Source organism: Oryzias melastigma, linkage group LG19, assembly GCF_002922805.2.
Source record: "Oryzias melastigma strain HK-1 linkage group LG19, ASM292280v2, whole genome shotgun sequence".
Taxonomy (NCBI): domain Eukaryota; kingdom Metazoa; phylum Chordata; class Actinopteri; order Beloniformes; family Adrianichthyidae; genus Oryzias; species Oryzias melastigma.
The window spans coordinates 7,011,073-7,038,088 of NC_050530.1; the positions used below are offsets into that span (position 1 = coordinate 7,011,073).

General features: G+C 37.3%; 1 long non-coding RNA gene across 3 annotated transcripts in view; it reads right to left on the reverse strand.

Annotated features, from left to right (window-relative positions):
• Positions 1 to 27,016, reverse strand: part of LOC112154689 — a 137,634-nt gene that overhangs the window by 96,714 nt on the left and 13,904 nt on the right. For all 3 annotated transcript variants that reach the window (XR_002920687.2, XR_004949743.1, XR_002920686.2), the window contains exon 3: positions 2,709 to 2,825. This is a non-coding gene — a long non-coding RNA (uncharacterized LOC112154689). The remainder of the gene's footprint in view (positions 1 to 2,708; positions 2,826 to 27,016) is intronic.

The window sequence follows — 27,016 nt, forward strand, 5'->3', positions numbered from 1 at the left end:
TATGGCTATGTCTACATCTATCTCTACGGCTATGTCTACATGTATTTCTACATCCACCTCTAGTGCTATGTCTACATCCATCTCCACGACTATGTCTACATCTATCTCTACATCCACCTCTACGACTATGTCAACATCTATCTCTACATCCATCTCTATGACTATGTCTACATTCATCTTTATATCCTACTCTTACAGATTGCAGTTTACTTAACCAACATATTAAAATTGTAAGTTTTATTCAAAATATGTGTTCTCTTTACAGAAAATCATCCTAAAAAAATTTTTTTTTCACCCAACAGCTGTATTTATTGGACAATATGACGCTGCAAAAAACAAAAGCTGACTAGTAGGATTTCAAGAAAGTTAAAAATTCCCAAGCTTCAGTTTATTTCAGAATATTTCTGATCACCATAAACTACGACCACATCTATGGACAAAAAGTAAAACCTTTAAAACACCCATTTTGCTTGAAAAATACATATAAATTCTGTCATCGTCATCATATCACAAAATGATGGCAATAACCTGCACATTTCTTCTTAAAGGCAGAGTGTGACCCACAGCTGAGTGACAGTGGAGTTTCATAGCGGGTCTAATGAGAGACCATGTGGATTTGAAAAGGACAGGATCAGCCTTTGATCTCAGTTCACACTGAATGTTTGAAACGCTGCTGGAAGCATCCTGTGAATGAGTTGCAATCTCACCATTCAGTTGCCCTTCACAAAAACACACACGCACAAAAGAAGCTAAACAACCAGGGAAAACCCACCTGAGGGAATCGTTCTTTTGTCAATATCAGTGGTGCATCTAAGCGCACGCTTAACAAAAGCCGTCAGGAGTCGGGGAATGCTCACAATGCAAAGCAGCGGTGATACACTTAAACAGGAGAGAAAAAGGGTGAAGGAGATGAAAAAGACTCTCCTTATTATGTGAAATGAGTGGGGTTTGTCTGAGGTGGGCCCCGTGACTGCTCAATTAATCCTCTCCGGTGTTGACTCTAAAATGTTTTTGAAAAATGTCACACTCGCTGGTCTCTCCTTCTCAGTGCGAGAGGAATACTAATGAGTCAAGAGCGCAGGGGAACAGTAAAGTTCCCCACCAGATGGTGCAGAGATTATGAGGACAGTGTGTCTGCATGTGGGCTGCAGCGTTTCCAGTGTGGATGTCTGCGAGCATCTCTTTGCAGCTTCGCCACATCAGGAAATGTTTATTATTGCTGTGGGGGGGCAGGGTGACATGAGGGGGTGGTTTCTTTAAATTAAACTTGTCTGATTTGGTTTGTTTGCAACTGATGTTGACAGCAGACTATTCTCACTGGAACAGCAGAAAACCTTTTTTCCCCTATTAGACTCCATTTTGAAACCAGGAGCTTCGATTAGGGATCTTGAAACAAGTATATTAGTCCTAGGGCTGGGTATCGATTATAATTTACAGAAATGATTCGATTCACAAAAGAGCTTGAATTGATTTGATTACATTTTTTTTTATTATTTTCATTCTGCAATTTTATTCCGTTTTGATTTTAGACATTTAAACACATTTGTTTAAAAATTCCTTAATAAACTAATATATGATATGAATATGTTTATATTAATCTGATACAGTTCACATAGTGTAAAATGTACTTGTAAAATAAGATTGTTAATAGTATACAGAGTCACATGGTTCCTCAAAAGGAGTTCTAACAAAAATGTTCAGATCATGAACATTGTAAACATTGTTCTGCTTCTCCAAGAGGACGTTTCAGTTTGGCCACTAGGTGGCGATCACGCTATAGCATTACACCTTATTTCAGAAGAAGAAGACAGTATGAGGGAAAAAATATGTTTTAGACCACAAATGGTTACTTTTAAAAACATTTGTCTCTAAAGGAGTTTGAAAAGTTCATGCCTGAGAGTTTATAAAAAATGTTCATTTAGTCAGCAATGTATGTTTACGTCGACCGCGAGTTAGCATTAGCCGTCCTATGGGAATTTCCATTTAACGTTAGCATCAAGCTAGCAGACTTTAGCTTTATGTGCTAAATTGATCTATATTATGAGTCGATTATTGATCTATTAAGCTTGAATCAATCCCAGTCGATTAATCAATTTTATTACCCCAGCCTTACTTAAACCTATTAAAAAAAATAAAATTGCAACTTGGTAAAAATGTCACAACTTTTTCAGAAGAGATGTCGTCTTATGTGTGGAAAAAATAAAACTTATTTGTCACTTTTGCAGCACCAATATGCTCCCAACCTGTAGATTTCAAATCAAAATCTGCAGACCAGTTTAAAAACTGCATGAATTTACATTTTGCATGCCCATATTGGAACAAGGTTCTAAGTAGAGCTTGAAAATGTAAAAAATAAGGGTGAATTCAGAATGGAAAAATCAATTGGTCTTAACATAGTCCACTGGATTTGATCCATCTTTTCATAAGCAGTTTTTCAACATGTGAATAAAACAAATGCAGCATTTGAACTGCATGAAAATGCATCTTTACGCCCAAAAATGCTTAATCTTTTGGGATCTACTTCAGGACTAACCTAAAAGCACTTGAGGCTGAAAAAAATGTCTGCACTTACCGATAGTGCCAAGCATTATAAATGCCTATTTCATTCAAATGACTGTAAAAGAAGCAATTGAAACATCTACCCATTCTCTATTCCCCGTAAGAGGCTTGTGTGTGGGGTCTGTGGTGGAGAGGTCTCTGGAGCATACCAAAGCTACATCCGGGTGAAGGCAGGTTACACCCTGGTCAGTTTGACGGTCCTTCACAGGGACACACACAGACGGACGCACTGGCTGCTTTGGGACTGTTTAGGGTCACCAATCAACCTGTGGGAGGAAACCGGAGATGCTCAGAGAAACCATGCAAACAGAACATGAAAACTCCTCACTGAAACAAGGAATGAAACCCGGGCCCTGTAATTGTGTGAATGCTTAGTAAGCATTTACACTATAGTGATTCTTCTGGTCCTTTCTGTGCGTTTTTGACAAGTAAAAATTCAATCACAATTTCAGAAATTTAAGCAGTCTTGGTATCAAAACGTTCAGTTCGTTCAGGACACTACTGCTTGTATTTTTGGCATTTGTAAACTTTATAGTTTTTGAAATATTGAGCAAAATAAGCCATTTGGGAAACACATGAGGATGTCTTTCAATTACTAAATTTTAAGTAGATTAACAAAAAGCCTTTAAATATATTCATGGGCAATGTTTTCATCTTTTATAGAAATTTTTGAAAAAAATAGTGTTAACCTAATATTTTAGGAACATGCTCATGTTTTTGGCTAATTTGTCATTGTCTATCTTTTTTTTAGACAAATTAAGAGTTTAGCTTCTATTTTAGCAACAGGCTAAAGTTTATGACGTATGAATTTCAGTCTAATTTGGAGTTTAGCTAGTATTTAAGCAATGTCCTAGCTTTTTGGCTAATTTGGCATCTATTAAAGTTTTTTATGCTAATTTGGAGTTTAGCTAATATTTTAGCAACAAGCTAACATTTTTTGATTAATTTAGTCTACAGAGGAATTTTAGGCTATTTTGGAATTTAGCTTGTTTTAAGCAACAAGCTAGCTTTTTTAATATTTTGGCATCTACTAAGGCTTTTTTTTAGCTAATTTGGAGTTTAGCTCATATTAAAGCAACACAATAAATATTTTTGCATGTATTAGGGATTTTCAAGCAATTGTACTACAAATTCTTCAGAAATTTAGGTAAACTTCAGCGTTCTTTCATAGTTCTTTAGCAAAACTTCCAGTTTTTAACTAAAATTAACATTTTGCAAATAACTTTTGCATTTTCAGGAAATTCCTTCAGCAATTAAAGTCAATTGCGTCACCATTTTCAGCAAAAACTTTCAGCATCTTCAGCGACTACTTTCAGCAAAAGGCATTCACACTAGCATTATCACAGGTAATGCAGCATTTCTAGTTGTGAAATTCTCTTCATTCAAATTGCTATTAAGTGAAATAAAAAGGAAGACATAAAGGATGTCAATATCCTGGCTACCTTCTATGTAAATAAACATTGGCTACAAACTAGGCTTAACCCTTCCGCTCCCTTTGGGGTCCAAATGACTCCACCTATATTTTGATGTGTGATTCCTTCCATGACAAATGTGGACAAAGGGGGACAGGATTTTATGTCTGCCATGAACATTGTTTACATTAAAAGTGGGCTCCAGATGACCCCACTTTTAATGTAAACAAGCCAAGGAGAGCAGAAGGGTTAAAGAGAACAATCACAAGTATATTTGATATAGAATTTCAAACAAAAATGTTTGCAATCCAAGTCAAAAACTCTGAACTGTCTGGATAAAATCCTCTATGTTCTCAAGCTGATTTAGATAAAAGCCAAAAAGCATGTTCAATAAAAACACAAGATGGGTCCAAAAGTGCTGTTTCCTTCTCTGAGACTCAAAGCATCTCAATGAAAGCCAAAAATGTCCTGCGGTCAGGCAAAGTGTCTCTGATGTTTCTGGAGGTGCATTAGTTTCTATTAATATTAATTAAAGAGCCATTAATGTCACTGTGCTGAAGTTTTTTTTTCCTCTTTTTACTTGCTAAAGGGAAGAGCACTCCAAACAGACATAAAGGGCAAATTTAATTCAGACACCAGCTGTGTACACCTTTTCTGGATGACTTGACAATAATTGTGGGAAGAATTGGGCCTTGAATTATGGACACTTTTCAACCTTAATAAATAGGAAAAGAAGGTCACGCTTATCAGTTACACATAAAAAGTAGGGCTGGGTTTAAAGAACCCAGTGAAGGAGTCCAGTGAACAACTAATCGATTCATAAAAGTCGAGATCGATCTTTATCCATTTTCTTTTCTGCCAAAAAAAAAAAACACATTATTCTACCTTGTTCTTGCAAGACCCTAAGAGACTCAAAGTGTTCAGTTGGAAACAAATATGGCAGGAGATGATAGAAATTTTTTGATGAAACCAAAAGGTTTGAAAGCAGATCTTTGCCAATATTTAGGATTTAAACCCATAAAAAAACACAGATGAACAGGACAGAATGAAACCCATATGCAAGCTTAGCAGAATAGAGGTAAAATGCAGTGGAAACAATACAAACCTCCAAAACCATCATCCTGAGGCTGGTTCAAGATTGGAAAAGGCGTTTGGCAGCAAATACATTCAAGTTTGCGCAAGCTCAGTCTTTTTCATATACATGCAAAAGACATTAGATCATACAGCGTTGTTGAAAATGATTGGTTTTGTGGTATAATTAATTTATTAGAGCCGCAATACGCATTGCCAACACTGAAACATCTAAGCTAGGTAGTGTTAATAATGTAACGCGACAATTTCACAAATTGATGTATCAGGTTCTGGAGTATTTTTTGTTAAATATGATTCTTTAAAATCCATCTATGTAATTTAAAGATTACCCAAGTATTATTCTATAAATGTAAGATCTAAATGTGTGAAATTATGTGCAAAAACCCAAACTGAATCGTATTGAATGAGTCGGAAAAAAAAAAAATCATGAATCGATTCTGGAAGTTATTGGTGATACCCAATCCTAATCTGGGCCTCCAATGACAAACCTGTGATCCTTCAATACCTCATTTCCAAGACTGCCCTCCATAAACTTGGATTCACTCATGGTAAACATTATCTGAAGGAGTAAACATCCTTTTACCACACACCTCTGTTTTGTTTTTTTGTTTGTGTCTTCAAATGAAATACAATCACAACCAAAACAGTCATAGCTGACCAATTATCAGGTTTCAATAGGAAGAGATCCTAGGAATTTACTGGTTATACAGAAAGATGTCCCTAATCTAAGTCCATAACCTTTGGCAGTCAGGGTCTGTGCTGATGAAGTCCCGTGTGCCTCGGATAAACTCTGACCATAGATCAATAAATCCTAGAGCCTAGATGCTTAGACTTGTTAGGGGCCAGATCATGACAAAGCATCAATCCTAGAGAACCATCAAAGCAGTCTAAAATACATCCATGAACTTAAAGACAAAAATATAATAGATTGATGTAAAGTGAAGTAACAGTACCTCAGCATAGCTGGAAGTAAGGTAGGGTCTTCTTCATTGAGATTGTGCCAAAGCTTTTCCAGCTCCTGATTTAGAACTGGACCCATTGTTCTATCATGGCTCATGAATACATACGGGTGTATTAGGATGGTGTGCAACTGTTGACACCCGCAAACGTTTTCTTGTGAGGGTCATATAACTGTTTTCTTCCCTAATTAGGGGGGGGGGGGTCCATTTGTGGGCTAACAAGAGGTAAAAATCGTAGGGTGTGTCTAAATGTTAAAATTTAAAGTTTTCCTAAAAGCAACAAATAGCCAAATAATAACCTTTTCTGGGATCTTGACAGAAAAAAAGTCCAAAAATGAATAATTATTTTATTAAAATAATCAACACTTGATGACTACAGAAGTGTGGAATAAACATTATATGGCCAGATTGAGGGGAAAAAAATCTCTGTTATTGTTGAAGGGCCAAGGCCAAAGGCGGAGCGGGCCGGATTCGGCCCGTGGGCCGTAGTTGTGGGACCCTTGTTTAAGCAAATACTTATTAAGATATTTAATTTTGCAGCAAAATTTTGGGCTTTAAGGTGTAAAAAAAAAAAACGTAAAAACAAATTTAAGATGCAGATATATCCAGAAATGGTAGCATTCAGGAGTTGATATGTTTTTTGCATTGATTTTTTGACATAACTAATCGTTTTTCCATCCAATCGTTGTGGTCAGTTATGGATCTGAACAAAACAAGGACTTTGTTTTCCTTTTGACACGCAAGCATAAGACAAACTCATCCAGGATTACAGCAGGAGGGATTCAAAGAGATTAATAGAACAATGAAGAGCAGTTTACACATCGTAAACTCATCAGTGGAGCGGCATTACCGAGACGCGACTGTATTTAGCAACAATAGTCCATCTGCTCCTCCTTGCCACGATGATGCCCAGAAATTGTGGCCTACAATCAATGGACAAATGTTTACTGAAAACAAAGACGACAAATTGTGCTGGGAAAACGGCATCGCTGCTGTGACACAGCAAAACAAAGAGATAAATGAGATTATCTTGTCATTGGTAAGGTAATTTTTGAATAAATATTAGTTATATACTTTTATTAGTGCGGCTCCATGCAGTATATATGAATTTATGTACCACTTTAACCATTAGACTCCTTTTTTGGGAGACTCGGGGGGACTCGAGTGTCATTAAAAGAAGCAGCAGGTTTTTTTAATGAGATTTCTAGAACCACAGTCTTCGTTTTATATCCATTTTAAAACATGCCTCCTAATGAAAGACCGTTAGTCATGATCTCAGCAGGCTTCTGGGCCTGGCTCAGTTTAGTCTTTCCCCACCCTTTTCCTTTTTGTGCGTCTGTTTTCCCCTCTGTGTGTGTGTGTGTGTGTGAAACCCAAACTCCCCACCAATTACCTGGCACAGCTTCTACTTTTCCGCCCATCTCTGCACAGTTGTAAGTCCCAGCCCATCTCAAACTTCACGCCAGATCGTTGTTTACTTTTTAGCGCTCAGCCTTTTATAAGATCTTGTTAATCGTGTTGTAACTGCTTTTTCTTTTCTCCCGATTGCCAGCTTTGCCACATGTTCTTTGCCTGCCTGACTGCCTGTCAGCCCGTCGCCCGATCTCAGCCTGCTCGCCAATTGTCAATAAATCTTTAGTGACACTCCCCTTGTAAGTCTGTTTTTCAGGCCAGTTTCTCCAACAATTGTGGCACAAAGTTTGACAGCATGTGTTTAAGAAGGGCCAATTTGGAACATGCTGTTTATTTGATATTGGCAGTATTGACAATTTCCTGTTTGCAAACCAAGTCCCTAATTAGCCAACAATCAACTACTAGAATAATGTCCACTGTGTTTGCAGCTGCCACCGACCGCCAATGTACAGTTATCAAGTCAGAAAAAAAAAGTTTATTTCTGAACCAGTTCTCCAGTTATATGAAATGACAGCCTGGATTTTTGACAGGTCAGAGAAGAATGTGACCTGCTTCCCACTGTAAATGTCAAAATCTGTCAAAAAGGACAGCAGTAGCTGCATGTTATCTTGCTGTTGTTGCAAAATTTCCCGGGTTTAATGGTGTTCAGGCACTCTAACGGGAAAAACTTACAGCATAATGACAACCAGAAAGAAATGGAGTGTGACACTGATAAAGCGGATGGCAGAGGGACGAATTCTTCAAGGAGTAAATATGAATTAACATCTAATCAAAGCTGGATTGATTGCACACTGGCTTTAATTTTTGCTTTGCTTTATAGAGTAATCTCCCCAAGGTGGCCGTCTGTAGTGTTGTCAGCTCCTGAGCTCACTCCAAACAGAAGCCTCCCATTATTACTGGTAGTGGTGGGAGATTAAAGATGATAACAAAAAAGATCCAGAAATAAAGGAAAACTCAGTAACAATCATTCAAAGCTTTTGGAGTTCTCGGAAATCAGAAGAACACGCCATGACTCTTTGTTTTTGTTTCTTGAAAGTTAGAAAAACTGATGCACTGTCAGGCAAAAGTCACGTCAGCAAATCTACCATAATGACGATCTTTGTCATCCCAATAAAATAACAGTTGTCCCCTAACATTCTTGAAACAATTGGGTTATTTCTTCAAACTAATTTTGGGGTTATATATATGTTAGGGTGACTTCATTCTAAACCCCATTCAAAGAGGTTTATTCATAACAACTTTTTCCGAATAGTCGAATAATTGACTATTAAAATAGTTGACGACTAATTTAATAGTCAGTTAGTTGTTACTTTATGTTATATGGAGTCTGAGTGTAGTAAAGTTGAAAGTTATAATAGCATTATGCTAGCTTTTTGGACTATTTTGGCATTTATTAAGATTTTTGGGGATATTTTGGAGTTTAGATAATATTCCAGCTACATGCTAGCTGTTTTGGCTAATTTTGGCTTTTTTTCAGTTTTTTTTTTTTACTTTTTATTTTAGAGCTAGCTGTTTTAGCTTTACCTGATTTTTTTTTTTAGCTTTTTAGGCTACTTTATCATTTAGCTAATAGATTGAAGTAAATTTCATTATTTTTCTAACAAGCATTTTCTAGTCGTAGATCTTGTTTTTTTCTTTTTAAAAGGAGTCATTATTTTATACAGGTAGTTTGTGTTTACAACCATCTTAAAACCTGTCATATAGAATCCCAAATACATTCTGATAGCGAATAGGAGTGAAGGTGCACTGTCAATGAACGGTCTGCTTACAAACTTATTTCATTTATAAGGCGCGCCAAGCTATAAGGCTCATTTAGCAAAGAAAAAGAGAAAGAGAAAAGTCATCAGTCACCCAGATTTACTAACTGTGTTCGGAACTCCACAGTTGTGTCCAAATTCTATCCCTAACCCCTAAATACTGAAAAACTATATGGTATAAAGCAATTCGGACGCCATGCTCACTAACTTTGTTTTGTTTTTCTAGATGCCAGACGTGACGTCACCGATTTCACGAAGTGAAAATCGAATCAATGCAAACATTTCACGACGTCTATTTGTGACTCCAATGTGTTCTGATGGTGAACATAGTTGATGATTTAATAAAAAAATACATTTAAACACATTTTTGTTCAAAATTGTTCGACCGCAATGCATTGTGGTTTACATTCGCTAATCTAGTGAACATCGATGCACGCTAGTTTTTCGCAAAGACTTCTGGGAAATTCCTAGTGCTCTCGATTATAGAATTAGTAGATTTAGACAGCACTAGAAAATGGCAAACACACTATAAAGTGAGTAGGGGGGGAATTCGGACATAGCCTTGGACGTTTTTTTCCAACATGCTACATGCTAGCCACATAAGCCTATTTGCAATACCTCCAATTCCAAATCTTTTTTGCAAAACTTGAAAAAAAACACCCACACAAATTAGACTGATACCACTAAAAATAAACATTACTATGACTACCTTAACTCCTAACCTTGTTAGTAGAGTAGTAAGACAGTCTAACACCACTACACGTTAGCCACGTTAGCGTATTGACAAATACATGTAACTCCCAACCTTGTTAGCAACACAGAAAAAGTCAGACGAATACCAATAAACAAACGTTACTATGATTAGGCCTACGCTATTTTCCAACCTCAATTATAACACGTGATAAAACAGTCCGACCCCGCTACATATTAGCTGCGTTAGCATGTTCACAAATAAGTGCGACTCAAAACCTTGTTAGCAACAGATAAAAAAAAAAAAAAAATAGATGGATACCATTAAAACAAATGTTACAGTTACTGATGCCTAACCTTGTTGGCAACACATAATAAGACAGTCCAACACCGTAACATGTTAGCCTGCGTTAGCATATTTACAAATACATGTAACTCCCAACTTTGTTAGCAACACAGAAAAAGTCAGACCGATACCAATAAAACAAACGCTACTGTGATTACGCTATATTGCAATGTTGTTACTAACACACAAGGCAGTCCGACACCGCTACATGTTAACCGCGTTGGCGTATTTACAATACTTGTAAGTCCAAACCTTGTTTACAACATGTATAAAAAATAAAAAAATAAAATCTGATGTTTTTAGAGAGCGGCATGTGCCTCTCAAAACACTTCGACATCCATATTTCAGATTATAAGGCAAACTGTCGTTTTTTTTTTTTATCTTCCTATACCGACTGGTCTCTTATAGACGGGTGTTTGTTACTTTAGGCAACAGTCTCTGATAGTGCCGACTGGGAGACAAAAAAAGAAAAACTGTCCAATTTAAACAAAAACACATAAGATTAGAGCAGAAAGCTGTCCAATCTGGCAATATGGGACGCCAGGTACCTGGGTTATTATTGCAGCAATGGTCAAGAAATGCTCATTATATGGTATATAGTAAGGCTTTTAAGTAAAAAACGGTACTATAGGAGGCAACTTGCATTTAATGAAATAATACATTATATATGCAAAACATGTTTCTAGAAATCACTTTTTAATGTTTTTCTAGCAAGTTTTTCTTAAAAACATCCAAACTTGCAAGACATTTATGTAAACACTCTTACTTACATACTGCACATAAAATTGTAAGTTGGTCCACACCAAGCTTTAAAATCAAAGAAGAGTACTGTCAGTGAATTAAAATAACCTATGGTCCTTTTATTTTTTTTATAACTTACTGAGTATAAGTTGCTTGACATCAAGTTTTTTGGTCTAGAATAAAAAATAATAACAGTTTTTGTTTATCTTGGAGATGCACTTCACTTAGTTGAGCCCATTTTCTGTTTCTTTACATGCTAAATAATTGAGCTGACATTAGACCATAGTGTTTACTACACACAGGCATTGGTTGGATTAGTGGTAAGGTGCCCGAGTCCAAATCATCTTCCCTTTACCAATGCATTTGGCTTTGCACACAAAGTGTTCATGCTGGTTTGGTTGATGACAAACACTTCCATTTCGGTTTTGTCCGTCCAAAGAGCAATTGTTCCACCAAGTCAGGTTGCCAAGTTCATTTGCAGAGAGACATAAAACCGTCTCCTGGAAACCCTTCCAAACAAGTCCAACTTGCAGTCGGTTTTAATTGCACTGTCAGGAGCTGTGCGTACCTCATTTAGCATCCTAAATAAGGCGTGGAAAACATTGGGAGACGGGTTATGTAAAATGTTTGACAGTTATTCGAAGTAATTTGTTCGTTTCCAGAAAAAAAACCACTAAATTCAGCTTTTAAGGATTATTAAAGGACTGGAATGCTTCTGTTTTGGCAGAAGTGGGGTCATTCAGAGATCTTTCAGGGCAGCCGAGCCTGACATCCTGGCCTAATGACGGCAGTGGCTTATGCTCAGGTTTGAACGGCAGACCACAGCCTCCTCATCCTTTGGGGTTCTCCAGTCAGCCTGTAAGACAGATTGTGGTCCTGACCTCAGGCTCCGTTTTGGTCTTTGCTTTAATCGGGATGCTCCCTATGCAGCAGCTGTCAAAATGCCCACTTCTGCAGAGTTTAGAGTGGACCAAAGGTCATGTGGACACTGAGTGAAAGAAAAAAATAAGCACATTTTTGGGAAGAACTGTTTAGACATCACTGTAGCAACAATGAAACGGGGCATTTTTTGTGTTTTAGGATAAGCAAAAATGAAAAGAAAAATAAAATATATGTAGGGATGCCAAAATTCTTGGTTTAAAATTGAACCTTCTGTTACACTAGGGCCAGATATCAATCATTTCCAGAATTGATTCGATTCACCAGAGCCTGGATCGAATTGATTCCATTTTTGTTCAATTCTTTCCATCCACTCATTTCAATTTGGTTCAATTTTGAGCTTGTAAAGCTTATACATTTAGACAAATTTGTTCAGAAATACATTAATAATGTACTATATGTTTTGAATATATTTATATTAATCTGATACAGTTCACATACTGTAAAATTTATTAGGGAAATAATGAGATTGTTAAAACCCTACAATGTTACATAGTTTCTCAAACAGAGAAGCTCCAACAATTGTTCTGCCTCTCCTGGTGGGTGTTTCACCACTAGACGGCGAGTTCATTTAGTCAGCAATGTATGTTTAGGTCGACCGAGTGTTAGCATTAGCCGTCTTATGGAAAATCCAAATGTTAGCATCAAGCTAGCAGAATTTAGCTTTTGTGCTAGATTGATCTATATTTTTTTAATGGATCGATTATTGATATATTATGCTTAAATCGATTACTTGATTTCATCTTAATAGATCAGTAATCAATTAATCTTGGGTAAAGTGAATCCTATCATCCTTACGTTTATGTTGTGCTAGATTCCCATCCATCTATCTTCTTCCGCTCATCCGTCCGGGACCGGGTCAAAGATACCTCGACTTGGGGGTAACTTTAACCATTCCCAGATATATCTGCTCTTTGTATGGTACTTTGTGGTGCTTTAATGACCCTCACAGACAACTGCACACATTGATGAATGAGGGACGCTGCTGTGAACTCCACCCTTGACTCAGTTTTTATGGGTGGAGGTGTTACATTCAGCTTCTGCTCTGAATTACACCTTCCACACACCCTGCCATTCTGCTCACCTGGCAGGTGGGGTCAATAATCTTAACCAGAACCTGATAGGATATTTAAGTCAGAATGTTTCACTTGGTGAGGCTGCTGGATTTGAGGTTTAGGTTTTGTTTCGTTCTTATTCCCCTTTTTGTCCTGAGCAGTCTTACACTGTTGGGTTTTGTTATTTTAGTTTGGGGTTGGACCATGATAGATTTAGTTTACAGGCTTTGTTTCTTTTGATTAGGCAGCTTTAGCAGGTATTTGCTGACTCCAACAGTTGACATTGCTGGGTGATGTTTCGTCAAGGTTCCAAGGTTCCAACCCCTTTTGTCTTTTTGTTTGAAAGACCACACTAATAATTTCATTTTGTTCTTTTTATTCTTGCTGGTGTCCAGTTTTATGCTATGATCCCCTTTTTCATGTTCCCCTAGACTTGAGGCAGTTGGCATGTTGGAGCCGTAACAGACTCATAAAATAATTATGAATTACATAAATGCATCAAACATGACCAAAATTACATACGTGGAACATGTACAAAATCTAAGGAGTGGCAGTGCGACATTGGCCCTATTATTAACCTCCTGCTGACTCGCCAGAAGTTCTTAGTTTCCTTCTTCCTTCTCGTCTGCAGTTAACCAACCCTGTTGGCTCCAGCCCACTCCTGCTTCCTGCTGATCCTCAATTTCTCCTTAATCTTAGTCAATAATTGAACCAACAACGGCAGAAACATTTCAGAACAGAGTCCGGCTTAGTGGTAACATCAGAAACAGAGATTAATGAGGATCTCCCCACATGATCGGACCCACAGTCAGGAGGAGAAAACCGAGTCCTAAATGGATGGATGGACTTTAAAATGTTGCTGTACAGGAAATTAGTAACATTTATATCTTAGAAATGTAGCAGGAACATTTTAATATGAGTTATGATGAGCCAATTTTAGGAATGATTTCTGGAAAGCACCATTATTGATCCATTATTGAGGATTAACATTCTGCACTTGTTTCTTCTTCTGTTGATGCTTTAGCAACAGTCTAAACAACGAAAACAAATTCTGAAAATGTGCTTTAAGTTCCGAGTTTTTCACCAGATGTTGAGAAACTGTCAATTTTATGTTTGTTCTGTAAAACTTGAAAGCATTAGAATTTGTAGAATTAGTGGGTTGTTCTTCAATTGAACTGATCAAAAAGTTCGGTGTTGTTTTATTTATGTTCTCTTTTGATCCTTGAAACCTTTTGCTTTAATTTTCAATTAAGTTTGTTATATGTACGTATGCTTTATCTTAGTTATTAGAGGCAGTTGCATCATGTTCCTTCAGTGAATCTATCTTGTTTAAAGTATAATATGAAACAAATATTTACATCTAAATAACCCGCTGATGATTAAACATTTCTCTTATGAGTTACAGAGCATCCAATTTAACAAATATAGTCATTTGAAAGATATCATGATATATATCGTTATTGACCAATATGAAAATAAACTATATTGTGGTATGAAAAATCCTGCATTGCCCAGCCCTACATGGAAGTGTCCATAAAAGTTGCATTTTTACTTATTTTGATTAAAAACAACCAAAAAAAACTGTTTAGTTAGTCAACAGAATATGCAAAGATTTGGGGAGCTTTAATGTTCTCTTATATTTCCACACAATGAATGTTTAGTTTCATGTGTATTTTTGACAGATCTGCTCTCTAAATGAATAATGTAAAAGTAAAATTCTCTACATTCCTCTAATATTTTCTCTTTAGTTACTCAAACAAACCAACATGACTCAATACACCAGTAGAGACAATAAGATCTAAACCTGGGAAACTGACAACCAGACTCCTAAATACACTGAGGGTTCATTAACAAACAGGAAGCAGCTGGAATGATTGAAAGCCAGGTGTGTTCATGGAGGAACCAGAGAAAAAACCCGAACAAAACCAAACAGAAACCATGAAAACTGTACTACAACATAAACTGATCCTCAAATTCCCAAATGGGAAAAATTGCCAGATTGCACAAGTTAATGTCTCACTCCAACTATATGTTTTTCAATTGTAAAATCGTTTCTGGAAACAGTTTATGAAGTTTTTGGAAAAAAAAAAAATCAAAAATCCTTTGTTGTTTTTTTAAGACATATTTTGTGAACAGCATCAGTAGCTCATTAGAAATACAATTCTGGTTTTTGGGTGGGACTGTTTACACAGAGCGCCCCCTTCCCCTCCCGGTCACTGAGAGCTACGACCTATGGCAAGCAAAAGGTGCCAATACTCACCAGGAAAAAAAAATGCATATTGGCCACTTTTTAAAAGTATCAGGTATATTAAGCTGTCTTGTGATGTCCCAAAGCAGGCGTGAACTGTGGAGTTCTAGGGGGTTTCAAACCACACGTCGAAACCGCCATATTAGCGCATTCCAAGCCACACGTCAAAACCACCGTTTTAGCGTGTTTAAAGCAACGCGTCAAAGGTAGCGTTTTGTTCTGTCACTTACAAGCGTCAAAAACGTAATTGTGCTTGAATAAAATAACTATGGCCAAAAGCCTTTTTTTTTTCAAATTGGAGTTCGATCCCACGGCATTAAACCGCGGTTTCTTCATGTTTTCTATCTTAAACTTTTGATGAATTTTAACAGTATTATTTTGATTTTAGATACTGTTTCTGCATTTCTAAAGCCACCGGTCAAAATCGCTGTTTTAGCGCATTCCAAACCATGCATCTAAACCGCCGTTGTAGCGCGTTCAAAGCCGCGCATCAGACAGTAGTGTAGCCCCATCACTCAGTGTTACTTCAACGACTAATAACCTACGAAGATGTGATGGGGGATTGGGTTCGTTGAGCTATGGTAGCTCCCAATCGGGTTACCTATTTAAGTCTCCGGAGTGTTCAAACTCAAAGTAGACAATTACGCCTTCCTAAAAAAAGGGACACCAGACAACCATTTTGAAACTGAACACTGATGCAACTTTAATAAAAAGAAAAAATATATTTTAACCTCAAAAAATAAACAAGAATATTGAGCAATATATATTGTTTTTGCACAGTTTACCTTAAAAGAAAAATAAATACTTAACACAGTTGCAATTTCAACCCTGAAACGAAACACGTAATAAACTGTTTTCTAATGTTCGTTTACACGGATATTACAATATATTCACCACTCAAGAAAAATAACAAACTGGGCCCATACTCACTCACACATTCACACAGTTAGTTACCCCCGGGGGAAAACTCGTTGCAGGCCTGAAAACGCAACTTCCTCAGCCTCCAGCTGTAGGCTGTCCCTCGTCAGCCGAATAGCTTTAGCCGTTGCTCCGCCATTATGCCGCCTCTGCAGTCCGCCGCGGGAAAGATCCAACGGGCGCTCCTCCTGCTGTCCGCCGAGGGGGATATCCAACGCGCTCCTCCTGCCGTCCGCTGAGGGGAGTTTCCAACGCGCTCCTCCTGCAGTCCGCCGCGGGAAAGATCAGACACTCTCCTGGGCTGCAGCTGCTCCGTGGCCACCGGGACACCAACCACGAAAACTCCGAAACCGGGAGCGTTCAGTCACCTTCACAGCCACGCGAGACTGCTCTCAGTTTTTTTCTCTTTACTTTTTTCAGCAGAAAGTTTTCGTTCCTCGCGTAGTCTTTTCTTTTTCCATGCGGGGCGCGCTTCGTCACGTGCAGTTCAATCTCTCTTTTTTTTTTCTCTTCTCGAAAAATCTCTCGCCCCGCCCCTCATTTTAGTCCAAAGAAAAAACAAAGAACACCTGTAGAACTTCCGCATTCCTACGCCATAAAAAATAGTTCTGCGAACTGACTCTTTTGATGTTGCATAATCCACATATTTCAATACACAAACAATAAACATTGTTATGCACAATCAATCCCATTTCTTCTTGTCAAGTCTGTGTCATAACCCAGATTAATTCAACTTATAACATTTTCTAAAAATCAATAGTATTAATGTTAATACTAATATTAATCACTTAAGAGGTTAAATTATTTAACTCTTTTTTTCCTCGGGGCTACAGTAGTTTTAGCACGTTCAAAACCACGTCGAAAACGCCATTTTATTCTGTCAATTACGAGCGTCAAAAATGCTGTTGTGCTTGCATAAAATGACTATAGCTTAAGGCCTTTGTTCAAATTTAAGTTCGATCCCACGGCATTACACCGCGGCTTCTCCATGTTTTCTATCTTTAACTTTTGCTGACTTTTAGCAACAGTATTATTTTGATTTTATTAGTTAGTGTTTCTTATTTGCTCTTCTTCTTCTTTTACAAGTTTTACATTAATAAACTATTACAAATATTAAAACATGCTTTCTTTGTTGCAGACAATTAATAATCTTTTTGTGGTCATCAAATTACCAAATCAACATGCTTTCACATAGAAACAGTTGATTCCTTTTTTAATTTTGTGAAACATCCATAGAGGAACAAATCTTTCCTGATACTCGGAAGTCTACGTCTAACATCATGTGGAAGGTTGCTCTCGTTAATTCACACACAAGCATCGGTTATCGGTGCCGCAGTGGCATTGTGTTTCACTTTTTAACGGTGTAAAAAGATGGATTTTTCATGGACAATATGCCATATTTTATGGTGCTTTCCCTAGCAATTATTGACCCCTTTTGCTTGCCATACAGTTTGTGCACTCGCGCGTGAGCTAATAGTCTCAAGCTAATGTTAGCAGCGCAAAAACTAACTAAATATAAGAATGTGGCTGCTCTCACCACAGTCTTCAACACTTTTCCTTTCATTCTTGCTGAATTTTTTGTCACACATCACACCTGAAACCTTCCTCCACCTGTTCCATCCTGCACAGTTTCAAAATAAGGTGATATTTGGCATCATGAATGTAATTACATCTGACTTAATTGAACAATTTGTTGTTACAAAGAGGACTATTCCTATTTTCTGAGATAACGTTTTCTGTTTAACCACCTTGTTATACAATTGTCGTTGGAATAATTGATGATTTCTCTTCAGCTTGTATTTAAGCAGCTCTGAATTCTCTCTTTAACTGTTTAATTTGCTCACTTTTCCACAGGGGAGCAGATTTTACACTTACCTCCTTGGGTTTAAGTGGAACGACTGAGTCAATGCAGAACCGTTAATCGTAAAAACTTTAACAATAAAATCACAGGGGCTGGGGAGATAAGTGGAAGGTTCGAATATAAAGCCTTAATAAATGTAAGTAGAGATTCCTCACAGTTCTCACAGAGGTAAAACCAGGGATGTTAAGAAGACAAACAGTAACGATCAGAGGCTGCCGGGTCAGCAACAGAGGACACTCCAGTGGACAAGCCAAGATGGATGACAAGGTCAAGAGTGTGGTCTCTGTTGTGAGTCGCCTCCATGACTACTGATTAAAATCCAAGGAAGTATGTCATGGGTTGTAACTGAATTTCTTCACTACTTAGTGCAATATATAGGACATTCACCACTTTGTTAGAGTTTCTAAGGCTACAATTCCAAACTTTCCCAGAAGTCTCTATGAATAAGCAGTGTGTATCAATGGTCACTAGATTGGGGAATACAGACCACAATGGATTGTGTTTGAATGTTATGTATTTACTTCAGTAAACTGATTATGTCATGTGTATATATATATATATATATATATATATATATATACACATATATATGGGCTGCCACGATTAGTCGACTAATCGACGACTAATCGACTATTGAAGTAGTTGAAGACTAACTTAATAGTCAATTAGTCATTGCTTTATATTATATGTAGTTGGACTATAGTAAAGTTGAAAGTTATCATGGCATTATTCTAGCTTTTTGGACAATTTTGGCATTTATTAAGGCTTTTTAGGATATTTTGGTGTAGAGTTCAGCTACATGCTAGCTATTTTGGCTAATTTAAGACCTTTTTGTTTTTAAGGAAATTACGTCAATTTAGCTAATATTTCAGCTACATGCTAGCAATTTTGGCTAATTTAGGCTTTTTTTTGTTTTTTCGTCTATTTTGGAGTTTAGCTAATATTTCAGCTGCATGTTAGCTGTTTGGCTAATTTAGGCTTTCTTTGTTTTTCAAGCTAATTTGGCATTTAACTAAAATTTTAGCTGGCTATCAGCCACAGCATTTTCAGCTATTAGCTTCAGAGATTTCAGGTATCAACTTCAGCGTTTTTAGCTATCAGCACTAGCATCTTCAGCGGCCAAATTCAGCTTACATCATTCACATCAGCATTACGGCAGATAAGTTAAGATGTGTGCTTTACACCCAGTTTTTGCATGACCTGATTAGTTGAAAAAGAAAAAAAAAAAAAAAAAAAAATCTTATAATTTCAAGACTTTCTTTGGTGTACTTTGGTTTTGTTAGTGGACTTTTATTTTTTTTTTTCCAGCTTCATAAACAACTTTTTTCTTTCAACAATTTCACTTACCATGATGTCATTGTGGGCTGCACGGTGGCGCAAGTGGTTAGCGCTCTCGCCTCACAGCGAGAAGGCCCCGGTTCGAATCCCGGCTGGGACCTTTCTGTGTGGAGTTTGCATGTTCTCCCCGTGCATGCGTGGGTTCTCACCGGGGACTCCGGCTTCCTCCCACCGTCCAAAAACATGCTTCATAGGTTAATTGGTGACTCTAAATTGCCCCTAGGTGTGAATGTGAGAGTGAATGGGTGTGTGGTTGAGGCCCTGCGACAGACTGGCGACCTGTCCAGGGTGTACCCCGCCTTCGCCCTTCAGTAGCCGGGATAGGCTCCGGCACCCCCGCGACCCCGAAAGGGACAAAGCGGTCAAGAAGATGGATGGATGGATGGATGATGTCATTGTCTAATTTTTCTAAGACAAAGACAATGACCCTTTTCGCTGGGTACGAGGTGTGCAAATATGTTTTTTTTTTTTTTTACCTATGCAAAAACAAAATAGTTCTCGGACTCAGTGACTGCTGAGGGGCCATAACAAACGAGCCATGTGCTGCTGTAAAATCCACATTTCAACCACTTTATAAAAAAACATGGACTCCCTGGAAAATGGGTTGTATGTGGCTCGGTGGTCGATTACACTCGACGAGCTTTAATGTAGGTCAGACAGAGGTCTAGACTGGTCTAAAGAGGGATCGTGTCATTCCTACTGTGCAAAAAAGAGGCTGCAAAAGAGAAGTGAATGTGCGTCTGTCACCTCTTTGGGTAGGTGGAGTGAACTGAGAAGAGCCCAACAGCGATATTATCAGAACAAGTTAGGAAAAAGGCTTTTTTTTTTAGTCTTATAAGAAAAGGCCAACCTATGAGTTAAGCTCTATGACTACCGCTCAATCCCTATGCAATCCTCAAGTCAAGACTTGGCATCTGTCATCAGATGAGATCACTCAAGTCCTTCAAAAAGATCAATATAGTGGATTTAGTTGCTTCTCTCCTGAAGATGTGTTGGGATTAGTTTAATGTGAAAGACAAATCCCACAAAACAACGACAGAAATGCTTCCGTTCTTATACATTTTTTTTCAGGATTCTGCACTTTCTGCACCACACGCCCACTCATAGCTATACAAAGCAAATTTCCTCTTAGCCAGCTCACAATTTCTCACACAGAACAAACTGTCTTTTATTTTGGAGTGTTTTTTTTTTTTTGCAAGATAACTGGAAGCTCTCCTACAAAAATCTCGTACAAAGTCCTGAACATGCCTCCTACATTTACTGTGAGGAACTGCTGCGCCATGCAAATAGTGTCACCCGACAAGAGGAAGATTTTGGACCCTACATGTACCAGACGGATATGTCGCTGTCATAAATAAAGCAGGAGCCACGCTGAGAAAGTGCTGGAGCTGCCACAGCAAACTTAAAAGCCGCTGTCACAGCAAATCAATCAGTCGTAGGGGGGCGGCGGCGAGAGATGCCACCGTACAAGAACTTTGTGCCGCCGCACAAAACCAAGATTACACAACACGGAAGATCGCAGAGGCATTGTTTCTTTGAGTTTCTGCTCTGAACCCACAGCTGCACAAGTCACACCTCTTTATGAGGCTCATTTTAAATCTGACATGCACCACAGGCAAGCAGCTGGCACACACAGACTTCATCCTATGAAGGTGAACATCTTTATGCAACTGAACCCTTCGAAAATTGTGTACAATTAAAGTCGTCCTAGTTTGTACGTTTTCTTATGATTCAAACACAGAAAAAAGGATCCGATTTGTTCATCATTTCAATGTTGCAAGATCAGTGTGACACAGAAATATGGTTTCTCTTGTTTGAGGCTTTTAGTCGGCTGTTTGTATCAGCCTTTTGAATTTACGATCCACTGAATTTTCATGAAGCCATCTAAAAATACTCCCATTGTCAGGTCACTGTAATGTACGAAATTATTGGTAGTAACAGAAAATGTGTCGTCGGGTTCCTTTATGTTCACAGGAATAGGCTTGTTTTGCAAAACGCTATTTGTTTAGCATTTCTAAAAGATCAAAACTATAAAAGTTGGATCTGAGTCAAAAACAATGGATGTAGTTTCAATGACTGACACAAGCTTTTATCCCTTCTAGGTGTTTTGGTGGATGTTAAAAATTGTATTATGTTACAGTTTTTATAAACACATTCAAAAATTAATAACATTATATAAAGAACCAGCTAGTCTGATTATACATTGACTTGAATTATAATGGCAAAAATAATTAAATTTAATCCAACTCAACCTTTCTCAATTGGAGTGTGTATTTTTTTAACAATTAAAAACATATTAAACTGGTTTAGACTAAAACAGTTCAAATTAGTTGTAAAATTAAATTAAGTCAATTTTTCCCCAAAGTTTAGTACTTAGCGCTCTTGCCCCAGAGTTATACAGTTCAATTCAATTTTATTTATATAGCCCAATATTACAACACGATCGTCTCAATGTGCTACACACTGATAATTGTCCAAAAACATAAAATCACTCATAAAATATAAACAAAAGCTGATTGCTAAACTAAACTAAAGTGGGCATCCCTGCCCTTAGACTATTTATTGGTTTAAATAGTAATTCACATTTGACCATTTTTTTAGGCTAATTTGGCATTTAGCTTTAGCTACATGCTAGCTGTTTTGGCTAATTTAGGCTTTTTTTCTGTTGTTTTGGCTAATTTGGAATTTAGCTATATTTTATCCATATGCTAGCTGTTTTGGCCAAACTAAATACTTGATCGTTTTTTAGGCAAATTTGGCATTTTGTTTTTATTTATTTTCAATTTTTTGGCCAATTTAGCATTTTGCTAATATTTTTGCTGGCTATCAGCTTCAGCAATTTCAGCTATTAGCTTCACCATTTTCAGTTATTAGCTTCAGTGTTTTTAGCTATCAATTTCAGCATCTTCAGCTATCAGCATCTTCAGCAGCCACATTCAGCGTACAGCATCTACACTAGCATTATTGCAGGTAATGCTATATATCTAGTTTTTAAAATGTTTTAGCATCATTTTTTTTCTATGAAGATTACATAAAATGGATTATTTAAAATTTAGCTATGTGTGGCTTTCTGGAAAACCATAAATGTTTATGTTTAGGCTGTGATTATTACATTTTTATGTTAGCCTACGAACCGACCCCGGCCCCACATCAGAGAAGGAAACAGTTATGTGGCCCTGACAAGAAAAAGTTTGGGGACCCCTGCCTTAGACCCTCCTCAGTGAGGAAAAACTAAAAAAAAAAAAAAAAAAGAAAAAGAAAAAAGAAACCTCAAGCATGTCCACATGAAGAATCTTCTCCCAGGTTGGACAGGATTTACCAGGACTGTTAAAGAAGAATCAGCTTATCTAACTCCACAATTACATGTTTAAATAGTGTAGCAGATGGGTTTCATCCAGATGGAGCTGGGAGAGCTGGGGGCCCGAGACAAGCCAGAGGCGAGGTCCGCAGGCGATCCTTCATTCAGATGGAAATGGGGGACAGGTGAGACCGTGAGTGGACCCAAAGGCGAGGTATAAACATAGCATATGTGTGTGGTCCTATGACAGACTGGCTACCTGGTTTCCCCCGTCTTCGCCCAACAGTAGTTGGGATAGGCTCCAGCAACACTGTAGACCCCAAAAGGGATTCCAGGTTTAGAAGATGGATGGAATTCAATTTTCTATATTCTATTAGCCCAAAGTTCCCCATAACATAAAAAATTCCTTGGACTAAAACCTCAAGAATCTGTAAAATACTGAATTATAGGATGATTATCCTTATATAGTGTGGTCTCCATTCTCAGTAAAGTCATTTCTTCTGGTTTAAAGGTCTCTATTTTTATGTTTTTGTTGAAAAAAGTTTAGTTCTTTACAAAATGAAGAATTTTGTAGCAGTAAGATGTGTATTTCATGTGTACTATCAAACATTAATTTTTGATACTTTTATTGCTTTTCATTTTATATTTTGTGTTATCGTAATGATTTATTATTGTTTAATTGCTGCCAAAGCGCTCTGTGTCACTATAAAGCTCTTTCCCATTCCAGTAAAGCTGTTTTATGCCGGGTGGGGGGGTTTGTTCACCTGAAATTTCACAGGGAGAACGTGTGAAAAACGGCTGAGAACCAGTGTTTTAACCTATCTACAGGCCTCAGGAAGAAACATCAAGTGATGTTTTAAATGTGGCGAATCCCAGAAGGTAGAAAGCCTCACAACAAAAAGTGTTTTGAAAAGCCGGGCTCAAGTCACAGAGGCACAACTGTGGGTTTTAGCCCCCCAGAGCTGCTCCTTTCTGTTTACCCCAAACAAAGCCCAAAGAGAAACTGAATGTAAAAAAAAAACAACCACTGATTCTTTATTTAATGCTTAAACATCGGAGTCGTCTACACCTACATAACACCTACTTTGAGAAAAACGGCTTTTATTGTCTGTTTTGGGACAAAATAACGTAAAATGTCACAAAGCCACTTTTCTCTGTGACAGAATCAGTTGATTTTCGTTGACTCCGCATACATTTCACTACTGTAAAATGTTGCATGGAATTACGATATGCACGTAAACGGTGAAGAATTACACTATTCTGAAGAACAGGAAGACAACTAGTGAGTACAGGTGGATCCAAAGTCTAACAATATTTGACTGTTTAAACGCTGGATCGTTTTTTAGAACACATCACTGAAGGCCAAAAGGACACTCAAATGTCTGATATTCTGGGTTGTATAGAGCAATAGTCACAGATTTCCTTATGGGGGGTTGATCTGTAAAGGTGCTGTATGTTTTTGGGTTGTCCAGATCCATGGAGGGTCGTAGAGTACAGCAGCTGCATCTTAACCCATAAAAAAACCCAGAGCCATTTTTCGAGGGGCATCTGGTGGCAGAAAATATTATTATTTGATTATGTTTTTATGTAAAGCACTTTGATTAAAATTGACTTTTGGAAACGTGCTATACAAATAAAGTTTGATTTGAGATTCAAAGGTTAGGGTTAGGATACTTGCGGCCCGGAGGTTGGGGAGCTTTGATTTAATTGGACCAGCCAACACCTCAAAAAAGGATGAGTTGGGGACACCCAAAGTGTCAAGTTTTGAGGCGGAGGGGTCCTTAACCAAACGTCAAAATGTGAAGACTTAGGAATGAGAATGTGTTGGAACAATACAAATACATTCAAATTTTTGCCACACTAGTGCTCATCATCATCAATCAAAGGAGACATTGGCGTCTTATTCAGGCCTTGGAGTGGCAAGCTCAGCAGAAGGCCCTACGAATGAAAAGATTTTGGGGAATCGTGGTTTTACAAAGGAGCTCTAAATCCAACAATTCCAACTTTTAATGAGCTGTGTGATGCTGCGTGATCTCTTGTGGCGCAAATGGTATCCGGTTAGACGACTCATTTAATTCAAAAGAAGTGTTTTCATTGTAGTTTTGTGAAATGTCAATTTTCATACACCTCAAACCACCTCCTCCAAAAGTACCAACTTTTTTTCGATAAATGCAAGTTTTTCCAAAATTGTCGTGGGTCCATTAGGCGAATTTATTAGCGCAAATCCAATTTGCGCAATTTCATAGTCCGTGCTTGTGTCAATTTAATTTTTAACAGTCAAGCTGCACTCAAGTAGCCTGCATTATTCACCTGAACAACACTCCTGGGCCCCTTTCACAGTCCATAGAATTTCAGGGAAATAAAAAAAATTGGGAGTGATTTATAGTGACAGGTATAGCGCTGGTTAAATTGTATGTAATAATAAACATTCTGGGTAAAAATATATATATATATTATGGATATTTTTCTAATATTTAACATTTAGGGGAAATATCCACCTATTTATCCTCAACCAATAAATAAAAAGCATGACGGCACTAGAATAAACAGAACTTAACTCTGGCATTTCTTTTTAAAACTAGCCAACAGTACCAGTATAGAGCAATCACACTAGCCAAACAAGCCGGACTTTCGGGGTTAACCGTGTTCTGATCACATGAAGGGATGTACCTTAAATAAGTTAAGATTTCCCCTGATGGATCAGGCTATTAGCACTCTCTGTAGCCAATATTTACTCACTCAAAGAGGGGAAAGAAAGAATAATTAGTAAATAAAACCCATCTTAAGCCACTTATTTTCAGTTACCAATGTAACACACAATTTAAGTAACATTTCCAGCAATCATATAAACTAAAATAAACGAGATAATGATCTCGAGATAGAGCTGTTAGGCAAATATCTTGCTAATTGTAAAGATAGATGGGTGAAAACTGCCACTGTACTCTTATTAACCTCATTTTTTCCTATTGTTTTTATGCCCTAAAGGCAGAAAATCTTTTTTCCTTAAAGAGCAAATTTTAAAAACGGAATCTGTGTGACAGAAGAAGCACACAGAGGTTAGACAGTTAGAAGAAAAAGAGCTTCTTAGAATAGAAAAGTGGAGGCAGCCAAACACATTAACACCAAGTTCATTGTCTCATTGTTAGCCTGGGGGACTGGCAACCTGTCCAGAGTATATCCCACCTCATGCTTGATGCCAGCTGTGGGCTTCCTCTGCCCAACCACTGCACGCGTAAACAAATGGATGAAGTTAATGTGTTTCGCCTCCCATGAAGTAAAGCTTTTACTGTGGAAGTGACCGGTTTAGAATTTTTTTTTAACTTTAGTCTCAAAGGTATGAACAAAAACATAACTCTTTTTATAAAGGAAAAAAATGACATTATTCTTTTAAAGCAGCTAAACAGGCGTCTTGTGTGACATTTTGTGATACAAGTACCAAATTTAGCATTAATGCACATTACTCTTTCAGAAAGACATGATAACTCGATAAAATCAGAGATTTTTAAATATATACTCAATACATTTAATAGTACCCCCTCAAGTTTAAAGACTGCATTTGTGTGTGAGCAGCCCATATTGTTGAGACAGGGTAAATAGACGTTTAATATTTCTGCAGCCATCTTTACAAATGGCCACCATTTTGGATATCTATATGTGAGTAATATATGTGCAGTATATATACACTCTCAGCTTTTATGAGTTAAAATTGACTAATCCAATATTGTTTAATTGTTTTCAAGAAATGTCTTAATTTCTGAAATGACCATATGTTTTTTTTCTAAATAACCTATAATTTGTGTGTTTCTGCAGTTTTTATTTATATCAAAAATGAGCATAAAACACATTTAATAGAAAACTAGAAAACTTTCATTACCTGAGATAATACTAGTGTGAATGCTTATTGCTGAAAGTAGTGACATAATTTACTTTGCTAAAGGGATTTGCTGAAAATGCTAAATGTTATATTTGCTAAAAGACTGGAAATTTTCATTAAAGAAAGAAATGAGCGCTGAAGTTGACCTAAATTTCTGAAAAAAATTTAGTTAATTGCATAAAAATCACTAATACATGCCAATTTTGCAAAATATTTAGTTTGTTCCTTAAAAATAAGCTAAACTCCAAATTAGCCCAAAAAACTTCAGTAGATTCCAAATTAGCCAAAAAGCTAGCCCATTGCTTAAATGCTAGCTAAACTCCAAAATAGCCTAAAATGCTTCAGTAAACTAAATTTGTCAAAAACGTTAGCATGTTGCTAAGATTGAAGCTAAACTCTAAATTAGCCTATAAAAAACTCAGCAGATAACAAATTAGCCAAAAACGTTAGCATGTTGCTAATATATTATCTAAACGCCAAATTAGCATAAAAAAACCTCAGTAGATTCCAAATTAG